Below are 18141 nucleotides of genomic sequence, written 5' to 3'. Positions count from 1 at the left end.
GGGACAGAACACCTCTCCTGTGAGAAAAGGCTGAGAGAGTTGGGGTTGTTCAGCCTGGAGAAGAGAAGGCTCCAGGCAGACCTTATAGCAGCCTTCCAGTACTTAAAAGGGGGCTTACAAGAAAGTTGGGAACAGACTTTTTAGCAGGCCCTGTAGTGATAGGACAAGGGGTAATGCTTTTGACTAAAAGAGGGTAGATTCAGACTAGATAGAAGGAAGACTTTTTTTTTTTTTAACAATGAGGGTGCTGAAACACTGGAACAGGTTGCTCAGAGAGGTGGTAGATGCCCCATCCCTGGAAACATTCAAGATCAGGTTGGATGGGGCTCTGAGCAACCTGATCTAGTTGAAGATGTCCCTGCCCATGGCAGGGGGGTTGGACTAGATGACCTTTAAAGATGCCTTCCAACCAAAACCATTCTATGATTCTAAGACAGGTTTCCAGCAGAAAACCCTGTCTGTGGAGGGGTAGTCTCAGTGCAAGTGTGATCAAACTAAAATATGAAAGTATGTTTTGATTGTGGCTATTTACAATGAGCCCTTTGAATCAATTTACCTTAACAATCTATCCCTCTCCACTGTGTGCATCTGTGCAAACATTTTTGTTACAGGCTTGCTTCTGAACACTAACTTGCTGACTCAGATACTTCTGTAATCTGAAGTTTTCCACACCTGAGTACTAAGTCTCACGTACTGAACATCAGAGATAGATATGCTATATGGAAAAAATAGGTCAATCATCCTAGAAAATGTTTTTTCGGAGCAAAGGTCTTGAATAGTGACAACTGACTTCTACTACCAAAACAATTAGACTACTTTCACAAAACTGTACATAAGCAGTTTATTAAAAGAGCAGGTTCTTATTTCTAAAGTTCTATAAAAATTTAAATTTAATTAAAATGCTTCTAGACCCAAACTGAGGTCCACTTGCATTCAGGTTTGCTTAGAACAGAATCCAATTTTGAAATATTTTTCCCATCTGAAAGGGAAATTTAAAGCTGAAAATATCAAGAGAAGTCTGCCCTGCAAAATGCTCTACTCCAAGAAATTGACAGTTGACTCAGTAAGGATGTTGATAGTATCTCAATTAGGCAAGGTAACCTAGCTACTTGTGTATCAATGATCTTTCGAAAATTTAACCTAGTCGTTTCAACAACTGAAGAACCATCCTCCTTTTTTGGAGACATCTTCCTGTTTGGACAAGACCATGCAGAAAGAAGCTAATCCTATGCAGATGAAAAAGCAAAGGATATAGACACACATACCTGAGGTGACATCAAAGTTTTCTCATCACGTCTTCTCACTATTCCCATTAATTCTGTTAAACATTTTCTTCTTTGGTCATCTTACCGCTCACAGAAATATGTATATGTACTGTAGAAACAGTGGGTATAAACATAAAGCTCATGCTTATGTTGGCATTCCTATATTTACAAGCAATGATCATTATACAGTCCTTTGGTTGCCAGTAAAATTTCTGTGCATGAATGTTCAGTGCCTGGAGTAAAAGTTTTGAGGCAGGAACTCATAAATACTAATCTCATTTGTAATTCACTTTGGGTAGGTCATTAACCTTGTTTTGACTTCCTGTAGGTCCCTCCTAATGAAATTGGACTCCAATCTGTCATAATGAAGCATACAAGAGAAGAAAGCAGCAGATAGTACACTTAGCAATAATAAATACAGTTTCTGGTATGAGAGGCAAATGGAGGCCAGGTGTGACTCCCTGGCTAGTGTGCCAACCACTATTCCAAGCAAGAACAAATCTGGTCACTATTTGACTAAAGGAAGGATTAGGAGAAACAAGTGTCAGTCCTAAAATACCTGCCAAATCTATAAAAAAAAAAGTATGCACTCAGAAGAATAAAAAAGCACTTTTTATTAGTCATAAAATAAAAACAGGCGTAGAACCCAAACCCTACTTCAGCTGAAGTTGTGTCACTGACACCCATGGCAGCGGAAGGCATTTCCTGCACATGCTTTTGCATGCATAACTTGTATACATTGTTTTTGCCAGAAAACTAATTTTGTAATAATTGAATCTTTGTCAACCTGAGGATGAAGTGGGGACCCCAGGATCCAGCAGATGCATATGGGACTGCCAAACTAAATTTCTTAAATAAAAAATATTCCACTTGGGCAAATATGGAGAAATAGTTCATCAAAAAGCCAAAATTAAATATGTTGTAAATTCCCCAGTGACTTCTCACAACCTTTACTGCTTTAGTAGGAATACAGACCACAGTGTAGCATCTGAACATTGTTAAAAGATGCAGACCACACAAAGAGTTCAACAATACTTCCTTGGGAGAAAATATTATTGCTCCCAGTACTAGTCTCTTTGACCATATGTGTTGGTGGTTTAAGGAAATGTTTTTCCCTCTTTAGGAAAAGACTAGATCATTTCATTAATCCAAGATAATATGATATTTTACTTGGAGACATATTTTGTCATCACTTGCACAATGTTTTGTTAAATATACCCAAGTAAGCTCTGAGCAAATCAACGTACAGTTTGAATTTCTCCAATCAAGACAAAGCCCAATGTAGAAAGATATCACAATCTCACTCTTGGAGATCACAGGAGTTTAATTTTCAGTTGGATTATCGTTTTAGGAAGTTTTTAATAAAAACTTTAAAACTTGTATACAAATTGCCCAACATTAATCAAAGAAAATAGATCTTCAAACAAGGATGATACTTTGGACAAAACATTTTAAGTCAGTGACCCTGGGAGAAGGCAGTAAAGAAGGTCTTTCAGATGCTGTACAAAGCTTGGTTATGGAATGGTTCACTGAAATGAAACAGACTTCCTTCTCTTTTTTCTTCCTTTAAAATCAACTTTCTGTACCACCAAAAAGTGGTTTCCTTGAACTAATAGACATTTCTACTATTACTCATTTATCTTGAACAGGAGCTTTGAAGGTAATGAACCCTTGAAAAGGTGTGCTATATGTATCATTTTCTGTCATCATTTGCATTATTCTTTTTTAAAGGCAGTTAATACAAAGAGCATAATAAACTTGTTTATGAGGAAAAATATTATTCAACATAATCAAAACCTTGCTATATGATTCATTTTCCATTTCATATATTTCAATAGAGATAATGACATCTGGAATTATGCAGTATATACAGGCCCCGATCCAAAAGCTTTTGAGAACAGTCTATGTTAATTTCAATTGGTCCTGCATTGAGTCCCTAACCTATACCATATTGGCTCTATTTCTACTTCTAATTAATGTCAGAAGTAGTTTCTTGGTAACAAAAGGTATACAATGATTCACCAAGGATCCTGAAAAGTTGAATTTTTAGCCTTTCATTCAATTGGAAAGCAACATGATATGTTAGCAACCCTGACTTACCAGTGCCTGTTGCTTTACAATGTTAATCCACACTACCTTTCAGGAGCTCATTTTATTTTTACATAATTATTCCTAGCATTGCTCATCATTTAAATGCCAAACTGGCAACAAGAAATATAGATAAATTAATTCCCTTGCAGCTTTTATATAAATTCCAGCTGTGGTTATCATTTTCCTAGATTGTAAGAGTATGGCTCTTCTTGTTCTTGTGCCTTTTTTTTTTTTTTTTTAAATAGAAAGGGGTGCTGATCTTGGTTATGGAAATAACACTTTACACCTTCCTGTTGCAGAAAAAAAATTCTTTGTGATGGTTTCCTATTTTATCTTGCCTGTCATTATATTACAGACTGACCCTTCAGGCAAAATTCTGTCATGGTTACGCATTTGTCCTTCTCAAATTAGTGGGATTACTCACACGAGTAAATAGAATGGGATTCGGCCTTTACCTTATACTGATTACAGTAACCATTGGTCTGTAAAATAGCACCGACCATTGAATTTGGTCAGTTGTAAAAACGATCTTTGTGTTGTTACTGCACCAAATTTGGCCTGATATATTTCAGATGTAATACACTTGACATTGGAGGGAAAAAAACCCCACCACACCAAAAACTCAAACACACACAAAAAAGTCCAAAACCCAAACATTAAACAAAAAAACCTACCTAAATCCTAGACTACATTCCTTAAAATCTGAACACGAATATGCTTCTCTTTACAAACACTTTCTTAGCCAAACACTAATTCCAGTCTGCCAATATTTAAATTTTTAGCATGACTGTACTTCAGTTTAATGCTACCTGCAGGCAAATATGCATTCCTGTCAATCTTCAACTCACCATGACTACAGAAATTAAGCCTCCCTCTTTACTACATCCAAAATAAACTGAAAAAGAATCGGTCTCTTTCAAGAAACATCTTGCATACAGAAAGTTGCAGCCAACATACAAGTAATATCAGTTTTCGCAGATCTTAAGGCTGCCTCCTGATTTAACTCTATATCTAGTTCGTTTTCTTCTCCCAGGATAAGGGGCCAAATGAGGTAGGAAGGTATGAGGGCTACTGCTATTACAACAGGGACTATGCAGGATATAGCCTAACGATGTCATATCAGGGTTGAAATACGTTTCATATTGTGAGGCTAAACCCCTGCTTGTTTCAATAGAAAACCACTGTATCTTTATAAGCAACAATGCTGTACCTCTCCTGACCTTGGCACAAAGACGTAGTAAGTGTCATCAAACCATTTGGCCTTTGAAGTACTTGCACTACTTGAAGTCCTTCTGAGTATCACACACAGCTCACCTATTCCTACTTGTCAGCACCTTTGTTCAACACATACTGATTTGAGTCCATAAACTATCTGGCACTTGAAGTCATATTGCTTAAAGCACAGTTCAGTAGCTCAGAAGATAGGCTGATTCTCAGTAACACATTCTTTAAAAACTAATTTTATAGTATCAAAATTTTTATAAATCTCTTTTTGCCCCATATTTCAGTGCTTGAAACATGCAAGAAGTTCCCTTCACCACATTATCATGTAGACATTGAATGATAATGTTTCCCTGGAATGACTAAACTCACTAACAAAATCACTTCTTTCATACAACACATTTTATATGTTTTTATCAAAAACATTTAAGTAGTGTTGAAATTCACCTTCATTACCAAAATTCCGCTAATGACATGATCAATAGCCCCATAATCTAAATCGTCCTTTTGTTCAAAGTGAAAATATTCTTTCTCGGGAGAAACCGCTTTAATAATTTCAAGATGTTATTGGAATAAAGGCTACTGGCTTGAGTAGCCATTCTACTTGGCAAGTCCTTGTAACCAGTGTTCACCACACCCTGATGAGAAAGGAAAATAAATACTTGTCAAAGCTTTCATGTATTGGAAACTTTTCACATGTTCTCCACAGTTCTGATGCCTGTTTTATACATGCTAGCAAATCAAATTTGCATATTACTGCAGACATGAGTTACTAAAGCTTTCTTTTACAAGTTAAGGATTCTGTTTAAAACTAATAGCTTACTCTGATGCATGACCAAAGAAAGTCAGCAATTTTGTCAGGAAGCCAGAGACTAAATGAGCTGGGAGGCCAGTCAGGGAACTGGTTACAAAACCATATGGTGCTTATTTTTGAGAATAAGAAGTCAACTACTTCTTCAAATTCGAAAACACCTCATGATTGTCTGATAAGAATCACATTGCACAATGTGTTTCACAGATTAATTGCACTCCAGTCAATCCTAAGGAAGAAGATAGAGATACCTTCAAAACTTAAATTCTTTGCAAGTACATCTGGGTTAAGATCATGTTTCTTTAACATCCCTTCATATTATTGTGAATGCAGAACATCAAAAAACACAAAAGAATTCTAATGCCATGCTCTGAAAACAACTTATATTGAATTCTGATCTTGAACACTGTACTCTAAATTATTGTTTGTTTCTTTCTTTCACTGCATCATTCCAGGATAGCCATCTGGACATTGCAGTTACCAGTTCATCCCATATGCAGCCACACATGTTGGCTTCAATACACATCCTGGAATAAGTCATGACATGATAGTCAAGTATGGCAGCTACAGAGGTAGTCAATACAAGGTAAAACTGAAATACTTTTAGCTGGACTGTTCTTTTTACCTAGCTTTCCAGAACAAGCCAATTCATGTATCTACTACCTGGAGGACACTGAAGGCTGCAAGTATTCTGCTATTGCTTTATAGCTCACTTCCCAAGTTGGTTACTGATGAGACACTTGTCCTCCTCAGGTAAATTCCCACATACTAAAATGACACCATTTTTAATATCTTCAAATAATGGGTCTTTACAAAGGAAAACAAATGACAGTACTAGAAAGAGGAGGAAAAATGCAGCATTATAGTTATCACTGAAGAGAGTAAGGTAGAGAATAGCAGGTGCATAGAGGATTTTTCTCAGCACAACAGTACTTGAAGTGTTTTCGCACTACAGGACTCTCGCAATTTGGGTAAGTTTTTCACTGTGTAAGCTGAGTATTTAAATTAATACATTGAACAAACCTTTGAGCCCCACAGCACATATGCAGGCCTTCAGTGTGCCTAAAGCCCACTGCTACACCAACACAAACATAGTGCAACATGGGACATTCAGTCTAGGCAGCACACATGGGGAGGAGAGGCAACCAATATCCACTGTTCATTATACGTGACACTAGATCAGCTCAGGCACATACAACCTGACCCAGAACAAAATACTTGGAAACGGTTCAATAAGGGGAATATTAAAATTTGCAAGATCTACATAAAGTCTAAGTATTTCAATTCAAGTTTTCAACAGAAAATCAACAAAAATATTTCTTCTCCCCAGTGAAAAAGGCATAACTGGACTTTTCCCATTAAGAGAAGGTGATGGAGCAAATTTCCTCTCAGCTCTGCTAAACATAGTGAAGTTTACATAATTCCCAACTCTGTCTTTAATCAGGCTCCAACATTACAAATTTAAAATAATTTGGACAACCAATTTAGCACATAACTGGAGATGCAAAAATCAAGAGACAAAGGTAGACCCTCCTAGAAGAACATCAGCGTAGGCCAGCAAGTTTACAAACACTTGATATCATCAGTTTTACGTCATTGAGATTTAACTGTCAGAACCAGATCATTACACAAAAATAGACTTCCATTCAAAAAGAATAATATCTTTGTAACTAAAGAAATAAGTTGGAAGTGTGATCCCTGAAGAGATAAGGAAAGAAAAAGATTGATTACATCTTTACACATTTTGAAAATGGTCTCCCATCTTCTTAGGCATATCACCACTTAGAACTGCACTGTTCCAAAAAAAATAAAACAAAACCAAAACAAAAACCAAAAAAACCCCAAACAAACAAAAAAAAACAAACCCAAAAAATGCCCTGAATCAAACCACCCAAACTCACAACAACAAAAAAAAAACCTGGTAAAACTTGAACTGTTTAGACAATACTGTAACATGTGCTCTGGTGGCAGACAAAAAAATTGCACCTTTATATGATGTTACCATTACACAGTGCATGATTTTTCCAGCTCACACCTGAATTTAGTCTTCATCTAAAAATGGTAATCCTCTTAATGGTAATCTGTTAAAAAAATCTACCATTCATATTGTAAAACAGTAACACAGAACACTTAATATTGAAATTAAACAAATCTCTAAATTTATTTTTCTCTTTTTCTATATTTGGAATTGCACACTCAATTCTTGTTAATTAAGCTCTAGGGATGAATTTAAGAGCATTTATAGATATCATCGTTAAAAAATGATGTTACCATGCTTATAAAAGTCACAAAGCATAAAACATTCAAAGATGGAATGGTGTCTGGATAATATTCCAATTTGTGGTTTCATTACTTATGAAAGACTCTGCTTTATTACCCCGTAACACATTGGTAAGAATTCCATGACAGACTTGCAGTGGCTTCAAGGAAAGACAGTCTTTATTACTATAACATCTATTACTTTTTCATTTGTTAGAGCAATACAGATATTATTTGTATTTTCTCTGCACATCAGTTATTTCTAAATGCTGATGTATAATCTACACACCTTAAAAATGTAAGGTTCTGCAGGATGAGTCATTTCTACTTTACCTCCAGCCTCAGCTCCACAATCACTGATCATTCTTTCATTGAAACCATCATACTCTTAGTGATTAGAATTGGAGCTTTCTTCCCCAAATCCATGTTTAAGAAAGCAAACCAAACAAGTTTATTAATTCTTACTAGAAGTAAAGAGGGTGAATGGGGAAATATGTAATATACATAGGTGCTTTCAGAAGTATAAAATATTAATCACATTGAGTCTGAATTGAAAATTACTAGGTAATCATTAGGAGAGAGAAGGAAATACTCTAAACTATTGAATAAAAATGAAATAAAGCCTAATCCTGAAGCCTTTACTCATTAATAGTTTTTAGTACATATCTAGATACATGCATATTTCACTAAGCATGTTATACTAATAGGGACATGTGTTTAGGCTCTCCAGTAGTTATAAGCAGTGTCTTACCTGGAATAAGAGCTGTACTAATATCAATATCACTTCTTTACACTGTTTGGCAAATACCACCAGGTTTGCTTCAATATATTCTTGGGACGTTTCTTTTGCACAGCCACCAACACCCTTTCCTGTTTCAGCAGTTATCTCCTTCTAGAGGTTCTGTGCCAAGGAATTTAAGCTGTTCCAGTGCTGGAGGCCAAAGCACAGATATGGAGACAACAGATACATGATTATATTTGTCCTGGTTTCAGCTGGGATAGAGTTAATTGTCTTCCTAGTAGCTGGTATAGTGCTATGTTTTTGAGCTAGGTATGAGACGAATGTTGATAACACTGGTGTTTTCATTTGTTGCTAAGTAGTGTTTAGACTAAGTCAAGGATGTTTCAGCTTCTCATGCCCAGCCAGCAAGAAGGCTGGAGGGGTGCAAGAAGTTGGCACAGGACACAGCCAGGGCAGCTGACCCAAACTGGCCAACGGGGTATTCCATACCATGTGACGTCACATCTGGTATATAAACTGGGGGGTGTGGGGCTGGGGGGATCACCGCTCGGGGACTAACTGGGCATCGATCTGTGGGTGGTGAGCAATTGCACTGTGCATCATTTGTATATTCCAATCCTTTTGTTATTACTGTTGTCATTTTATTAGTGTTATCATTATTAGTTTCTTCTTTTCTGTTCTATTAAACCGTTCTTATCTCAACCCACGAGTTTTATTTCTTTTCCTGATTTTCTCCCCCATCCCACTGGGTGGGGGGGGGGAAGTGAGTGAGTGGCTGCGTGGTGCTTAGTTATTGGCTGGGGTTAAACCACGACAGTATTTTTTCTGTTTTTATAAAAACAATCATTGCAATGTTAACAGAAGCAAGACAATAGTAGTTAACAGACTCTCTCATCATAACTAGATCTGTTAAAAAAAGGGACAAGAGTCAGTTTTTCATAAGCACTAGGTAAATCAGGCTGTGCCAACTTATTCGTCAGCTTTACCTCAGCAGCTTCTAAACTTTTTATTTCAAACAAAAATTTCAAAAATAAACTGATTACTAAAATTAGTTTCATACATGTGAAAATACTTACCTGGGTGGTTATTCTACTAAAGAAAAACTGAAGTTAGTTTGTCAAAACTAAAGAAAGGCTGCTTTTGCTAAGTCGTCACTGCTCAAAGATAATGTCCCTAACACATGTCTAAGCATACAATTTAATAACTTCATTGGAAAAACCTACCTGCTTTCTTAAGTAATGAGAGTTGCTGTTCCCTTGGATAAACCACTTACAATAAATTCTGCAGCAATTAAATGGCATGTTTTCTCTGTTGTGCATTAAAGTACATTATAATCTATATGGATTACTGAAGGATTTTTGTAGCACTTTCATTTTTTGCTGTAGGTACTGCAGTAGTTATTCCATAATTGTATTATATTCATTAACAAAGTATGTTTAGGATTGCAGTACTACTCGTCGCTGCTACAACACCAAGGTTCCAACTCTGTCTCGTACATGCAGAGGAACAGCTGTTCTTGTGCAGATTCCCATTTTATTTTGATGGGCTCCAGGTGAACAGTCTGTAGACTTCGATATAGAATTGGAGCCCAATCACATCTACATAACTGTCTGAATAAAAAGGAAAAAAAAGGCATTTCCTGACTACAAGTAAAGAGATTCCCAAAGGATGTGAGAGGAACCAGAAAAGTTCAGTTGCTTGGGACACAAACTTGATTAGTCAAATAAAAAGGGACTGTAGTTAATGGATTACATTGGCAGAGAAATGGACTGAATGACAACAGGGTTTTCTATCCAAAATTATTATGATTTGTTTTCCAGTTTTTGAAAGTTTGAACATGAAGCAATTTGACTGACAGGAATACAAGATCTATAGCAGAATGCTAGGTAGAAATCTGCTTACCAGTATTTCCTTAGCTGCAGCTGGGGAACAGCAGGTACCAGTACAGGCTTAGGAGCAATGACTGGAAAGCAGCTTTTTAGAAAAAGACCTGGCATCTTTGTGCACACCACATTGACCATGAACCAGCAACGTGCCCTTGTGGCAAAGACCACCACCAGCATCCTGGACAAACTGCAGTGTTAACAGGCGAACACACAATTAATTTACCCATGAACACCCAATTAGTACATGCATGAGTGCCTAATCAGTTCATGTGTGAGCACTGTAGTGGGCATAAGTTGCAAGGTTAGGTGGCAGGGACTGCAGAGATGACCTGAACAGAAGGCAGCCATGAGCCGCCCCATGCCATCTGGTTGCATCTAGCTCTGAAACCCACGTAAACACCCTCTCACATACCAAAAGCTGCCAGAGCAGCACATAGCACCCCTGCTCACACATGTGTGAGCACTAGCTGCAAGGGTCAGAGATGTGAAGAGATACATAGAGAGACATGGAATGCAGAGGAGACAGGCACCTGGTGAGACATTCTTGGAAGCTGGCATACAATACCAAAGGGAATGCCATATCTGAGCGACAGCAGCCCAGGGATGACCCACACTGGGATAGGCGCAGCCATGAGGGGTGGATCAGAAACAGTTGCACACAACCCCACACTCGAAGGAATTGGGATGGACTGAGTGTAACATGCAAGGAAAACAAGGAAAGCTGAGACTAGGAAGCAGGGAGAAAGATGATGTTTGGCTTAAGTTGGACCTAGGAAGTAGGGAAAAAGCATATTTAAGTGTTTTGGTTTTTCTAATTATGTTCTCTTTTTCTGAATACTTAAATCAATAATTTGAAGTTTGTGTTAATTAGCAATAAATTAGGTAAAAATTCTGCAAGTTGACTCTTTTTCCTGTGACACAGAAACCAGGCAGATGTTTTTGAAGGACATCCTTCAGTGCAAAGCAGAGCAGAACTTTGACCAGAATATTTTATAAAGTGTTAAGCAGTGTTCTAGATTCTAAGCCATATTTTCTTACTCTTGCTGGTATCAAATCCCCTGACAGTAACTCCTATTGCTTTGGCAGCTCCTGCTGCAGCCAGCCCAGCAACGCCACCACCAATTATCAGCATCTAGGGAGATCAAACAGATAGTAAAGTGCATTCTATGTTCACTTATTCCATCACATGCTGTGTCTGCAATATGCCTTATCTTCAAAAGCACTTGAACTTTAAAGAGCGTCAAAGGCTAAAAACTGTAAGTACTTCAGGGAAGCAAAAAAAATATCTCAGCAATGCAACATAGTTAAACAGCTGGTTTAGGCTATAAGAGCAGGTGGTCATCTGTACAAAAGGTGCCATATGTAGAAAATAAGATAGAAATAAGTTTTAAAAAATTAAGTTAAACAAAACATGACTAGAACCATTTTTTTCAGTTCCACAGGACATAGACCTTAACTCAAACTTTGGTAACAAAGGATGCTAACCCTATTTGTCCAGCTATACAAATATTTTCCTTTACTATAGCTCTTTTCAGATATTAATTCTGACAGGTATGCTGATATGGGTATCAGAAGGCAGAGTTCAGTCTCAGAATGAAAAAATAGACTGTTTTAAGATTCTTAAAAAATAGTGAGTGTCCTTCTGAGGTATGATGTGATTTAGTGTCTTTTTTACACTTAAAATAATTGCAATCAATCAAGCATTTGGCAAAAATAAATTAAAAACCCAAGGCAGAACTAAAGCATACATAATACATTCACCCACAAAGTTCAATTACCCTTGGCTGCACTGCATTAAGACAGGTGAGAAGACAGGAGTCCTTGATGCTGGTGTCCTGCCAAGCAGAAGCAGATCTAATACAACATCCTTTGGGGGACCGTCCTGTGAACAATCCAATCCTGACCCCTTGGGGAAGTCTTAAAAGGTTCTGATGAAGAAAATTCTGCATTCAGAATTCTCAAATACAGCCAAATCAACTTTTACAGGATGGCTCAAATGTCTAAAGCCAGTACAGTCCAGCAAACCCAAATAAAATCACAAGGAATCAAACACTATTAGTTATCTCTTAGAAAGGTCATGTGAGAGAGCTGAACTGCCTTGTTACACTAGTAGTCCAGCTTTCCAGTACAAAATTTTACTCTCTAAATATCAGTTGTAGCAACTGTACCTTCACAGGAGAAACTTGTCCTGCTGCCATTATCTGACCAGTAAAATCCCTGCCAAAATTATTAGATACCAGCACTTGATACGTACCTATACCATGTAAACAGGTAACATTGTAGACAGATAGTGACACCCTCAGATGAGAAAACATTCAAGTATCCGTGCCAAAAATATGCCGTGACATATCACACTCCCTAGAATTCAGATGTCAGTACACAAATTACAGAAGCAGAGCCAAAACCTCTTGAGACAAATACATAAACCAAATCAATTAGATAATTAATAGAAGCCTCATAAAAACAATAGCATAATGGACATCTTAAAGCAATAAATTTTGAAACAATACATTCAAATATCATTCCAATTTATACCAGTGGCTTGAAAATTAAAAGTTTGTTGGAAAACAAATGCTGGGAAAAGAATGCATACCAAAGGCGGTGACTCATAGCATAAAGTGCTTCTTGCAACTACAATATTTGAATTATTTATTTTTAATTCTGTGGATCAGCTGACATGCCTATATTTGACTGTCATCCCACTTGCACAGAATGTGGACAGTGCACAAGGCTGCTCATAGCTATTCCAGGAATTTACAGCACAGATTCCCTTGCTAAAGTAATGAGTTGATGATTATATAAAATTTACGTGAACTGGAAAATAGGGCAAGCCTTTCAGTTACCTTCAAAAGGAAGTATGTTTGAAGCATCAGCTGCATTCATAGTTACATGCTGCTTAAGCATTCCTGTACAACTTATCCCTCCCAATAAGCTATTGCTCAAAAGTCTTTTGAATTTATTGTTCTTTGTTCAGAGAACAGGAGGTGGCCCAAAAATTATTCACTAAAATGCTGTCTTGTGTCAACAATTTGCAGCTATATGGACCACACCAGAATATATCTTTGTTACAGCAGGCTTTTTTGTTAGCAACATCTAAAACTTGTGGGGGTTTTGGTGGGTGGTTTGTTTTTCTTTTTTACTTATTGAGGAATTAAGGAAAGAATTACTGATTTCTTCAAAAGTACTGCAGGTATACAGTAATTTCAAGGGGGGTTGCTGTTGTTTTGGGCTTGTTTTGTTAAAGAAAGATTTTCAGGCCAGTTAACTATGGGTTTCTCAGCGCTTTATAGTATTTGGCCAAAAGGCCAAGCAACTTCAAGATTTTGCTTAGCAAAATTGGACAATTGGAAAACTCTTTTTTCATCTTTATAGTTTTCTTAAAATCTTTTTCTCCTGTCAAAGCTTAAAATAAAACTAACCTGGACATGGGAGTAAAATTCTTTTTATCCTAAAAGGGTAACAGATATAAAACCTATCTAACATCAGTGCTCTAAATGCTGAAGCAGGGTACATCCAGTGCAACTCTTCCAATTCCTTGAATACAGATGGCAGAGAAGTTAGTCCATTGTCAGTACCGCAGGGTAAGATAGGCAGCCATTCTGGGAATTCCTATACAACTCTCCAAAGTTAGTATTTTGTAGCTAATGGTGAGTGAGAATTTCTCCCTACTGAACAGCCAAATTTCTACTGGCTTCACTGATGTGAAATTTCACACAGTGGAAGGAGATTAAAGACTGGCAAAAATGAGAATTGCTAATATCCAAGTTGAGCCAAGGCAAGACAGTCATTGTATACACATGCTTTCTGTATTAGTTGAAAAACTGTTTTTCTTCTGTAGGTACCATCTGCTTCAGTGTCATAGCCATACAATCCTGAGGTAATAATCTATTTTGGTATACAGGCAAATAAAAGGATAAATGTTAAAAACAAATACTTTAAGAGAAGTTGGTATAAAAAACCAACGCTGTTTAGGGCCATGTGTTAGAACATTGAAGGGAAATCAGAGAGTTTGACACTAGGTTAATTAGATTTAAATAGCTTGAGAGAGAGAGAATGTGCAACAGGAAAATACCATTCATCTTTGTAGCCAGATTGCTTAAATTTACCAGAGCTGTCATCAAGACCTTTTAGAGACTAGTTTCATGATTTTGTTTATGGTTCTGTAAACAGAAACAATATTGACTGCTGACATTATCATGGCTTGTAATTTTTTTCCCCCTTTAACTTCACTGTGGCTGACTACCTGAAAAGTCATTTGTTTAGCTTCATCTCCTTCTGCAACAAAAGAGAAGGATACCCCTTTTAATAAGATAAGAAGCAGCAACTGAAGGGCCCAATCTAGGTCATGAGGTCCAGTCTCCTTCAATTGCAACCACCACACAATCCCCATCATAAACATAATTTGGCTTTGGAAAAGTAGGAAATGTTTCCTATTAAAGGCAATTTGAAGTGTGAGGTCATAGTCGTAATTTCCTTAGAGATACAAACAAAAGAGCAAATCTACTGAACTAAACTGTTACACTGTGGATGAAGGCCTTTCTTCATATCTGATTCCATTCAAACCTTACTGAAGTCAGATGAAAAGCAGCACCAAGTTGGAAAGAAAAGCAGACCTTTTTTTCTTTTTTTTTTTTTTTTTCACAGGTACAGGACAAGGTCTTGTTCCGTGTCCTTAGAGATGTGGGAAGGTTATATATATTCATCACGAGAAAGCTTGTCATTTAGGTTATTGGTTGCATAGAGAAGAATCAGACATCTATTAGTTCTCTAGAAGTTTTACGTTGTTCTTCAGCCCAGATATGATGCAGTTAAAGGAGCTTTCTAGCTCTCCAATACTGTTACTTCTGATGGCACTGAACTAACATCACTTTCCTCTGTGAAAAAAAATTGATGATCCCCACTTGCTGTCAGCTAACTCCCAGCTTGTTTTCATCAACACACCTTACTGCTCACCAACTTACCACATCTCACTTTTTTCATTCTCAAATATGGACAGAAAGTGAAAAGACAATTTCTGGCTTGTATAATACACTTCAGTTTAGTTTGACTACAACGGTCTGGTTTGAAAACACCAGGGAGTGTCAACACCACATCAAAGCTCTCCAAATACCAGCATATATGAGTTTTTAGTTCTCTTCCTTCTTTAGTAATCATTACTGAATCTTATTCTGTGGATTAGACATCACTTAGAAATTAAACCTAGCTGCCCCCAGCCGCTCTGACATCTGAGAATAAGCTGGAATGCAAGGGGGTTTATTTTCTGCCAAACTTCTTCACCCTTTAACGCAACAACATGGCACAGAGCAAAAACATGCACATGATGACACAGAGTTATAATGGAATTGAGGCAAGGTTTGTGTGAAAGCTGACATGACCACAAGCACTTACAGGGCACTCCAAGGAGTAACAGCATGAGAATACAGGTATCGGAGTGAACCATTACTCTCCCTTCAATAGAAGCTTAGTGTTCATATCTAGTGGGGAGAAGGGAGGACAAATTGTTGCTCTGCAGACTGCAGTAAGTGCCAAGTTTTTTTGCTAAATGGGTCTCCTATAAAGCAACATGAGATCTTGGTTTGAATTGTTGTTCTGATTCAAAGAAAGCAAATTAATGGTTTGATTCAGCCTAACTCCCTACATGTCTCATTGTGGTTTTGTTAGACATACTATGATAAAGACATTAGCCTCTGAGTATGTCAGGCTAGCTGTACCTTATTCTTAAAATTAGTCAAGATTTGAAGAAAATCTTGCATAAAAATACAGATTTTGTACAATTTACCCCTAAAATTTAAGTTTATTTTTTACTGATTCTCAAGACACTTAGATATCCGACTCCTGGACAAGTTTTGCGAAAGTAAAAATCCCAGGAAAGAGTTGTTTCTCTTTTGCATATAGGATATTAACAGCTAAGCAGGAGTGGCCCAGGGATGGGCCCAAACATCCTTTTTGCTATAAAGGAGCACTTTACTTTTTTGGATATACACAGAGCAGAAAAGAAATGCATAAAATTACTTTGCTATAGCACGGTATGCATGATGTGAAAAACAGAGGACTACATTCACTCTATACTTCCACAATGGAATGCCATGATATCATAAGCAGTGGTATGAAAAACTGATTTCTGAATAAAACATCAGTGGCAAGGCAGCAAGTGGCAGGGAAAATGCCTTGTTCAATGAAGCACTTACATGTTTGATATCTTTACCAAATTGATTCTGTTTGAGATGAACTGGTTCAAATTTTAAACCATTTCAATATGTAGCCTATATACATAAAAAATTGGTTCAGTATTTAAACTAGTTGTTTGTGGTTCGTTTTTTGTTTTTTTTTTAATGAACTCCTTATAGAAATCTAAATGGCTTTGAAATCAGTTCCAAATCTGAATTGTTTCAAAATGTGTCTTATACTGAATGACGACTTTTCTTGACTCTTTGGCCACTAATGCAATGTGATACTACATGAGGAGCCAGAGTTCAAAACTAGCAGGGAGAATGTTGCACTTTTAGTTGTCAGAGGCTGCGGGTTTAGGAAGGGCAACAGATTCTTTTACCCAGTTCATACTGTCCCCCAGGGCCAGGCCTCAAAATAAACACAGCAACTTCAAAGACAGTATTACAGGTTCTACTCCAAGCTGAAGACAATACTGTTTGCATGTTGTGATCAGTTCACACTTTCCTTTGCAAACAATCTTATATTACACTCCTACTCACGTGAGATTATCATGGAAAAATAATAAGAAGTGGTATGTTAAAGCTATGCCAAATACAAGACACATTTATCATGCTGTCAATGGAATTTCTTACCATATGCCTCAATGGATTTACTAAAATTAGTTTTGTTTTATACCTATAATAACTATCATTCTTAGAAAGAGCCTGTATAGTGTAATTTACAAAAAGAAAGAGTGATGCTTAAGCAGCAACCCCCCCCTCCATAATAAGTGAGCCCTAAAAAAAAATTCAACCTTTTGGTAAAGCAGTCAAAAGCATTTCATTAGGACTGCTTGTGTAAAGCAGAAGCCAGAACACAGGGGGAGTATTCCTAAAGCTCAAATTGCTCTAGTTTCTAAACTGACAATCACATTTAGCTGACACAGACTAAGTTAATTCAGTTCTTTTTTCATTCCCTTCTTTGGGTTGTGCTGGGTGCCTTGAATGGTGAGGAAAACCATCCTTTGCTAGCTCTGTTTTTGCTTCATGTAGACAATATTTTGGCTGGCTCCTCCTCTCCCAGTGCCCATCTGGAAAGCAGGTTCTAGAAACTGCCAGCATTGCTCCAGTCGTCCTTCTAAGATAATTCTACCTGTGTGGTAAAGCCTGCAGCAGGACAAACAATAATCCAGTATGATCTGGCACTAATGTTATTGTCTGGTAGTGCTCTGCAGATGTTGGCCATCATGCCAAGGGCATCAGATCCTTGAGCAACTTAGTCCACTGCTAGAACTGTAGCTTTGCATTCAGTAAGTTTGTCAGGAGGACTGGGTTCTGAGCTGGATAGATAAGGCTGGCAAGTGTTGCATTTTTCTTGAGCAAAGTTGCTTCATGCACTCCTAGATCCTCATTTAAGCGTGGACAAAAAAACATATCATGCTTGTTTAATTAAACACCCTAATAATTTAAGCTGGTATTAAGTCTAATTTAAGATTCAGCTTTAAATCATATGGATTCTTTTCCCTTGTGCTACCCTCTACTATGCTCTCAATATGTTCCCTATACTAAGTACAGCTGTAACAGATCCTGGCACAGGACTGAGGCTCTAGGACCAGCAATAGCAAAGAGAAGCAGACTAAAGTAATTTGCATTAAGTGACCAGAATTCCACTAGTCAGGCAGGTGACTTATCTGGCTAAAGGTTATACAAGCTAGGA

General features: G+C 37.3%; 1 pseudogene; it reads right to left on the bottom strand.

Annotated features, from left to right (window-relative positions):
- LOC128150656 (NAD(P) transhydrogenase, mitochondrial-like) overlaps positions 1-17858 on the bottom strand; it is a 30891-nt pseudogene extending 13033 nt beyond the window's left edge.
- Between the last annotated feature and the right edge of the window lie 283 nt (positions 17859-18141).

Source organism: Harpia harpyja, chromosome 14 (assembly GCF_026419915.1).
Source record: "Harpia harpyja isolate bHarHar1 chromosome 14, bHarHar1 primary haplotype, whole genome shotgun sequence".
Classification (NCBI taxonomy): domain Eukaryota; kingdom Metazoa; phylum Chordata; class Aves; order Accipitriformes; family Accipitridae; genus Harpia; species Harpia harpyja.
Note: the sequence above shows the minus strand (reverse complement) of the source record. Positions and strands in the feature narration are given on the sequence as shown.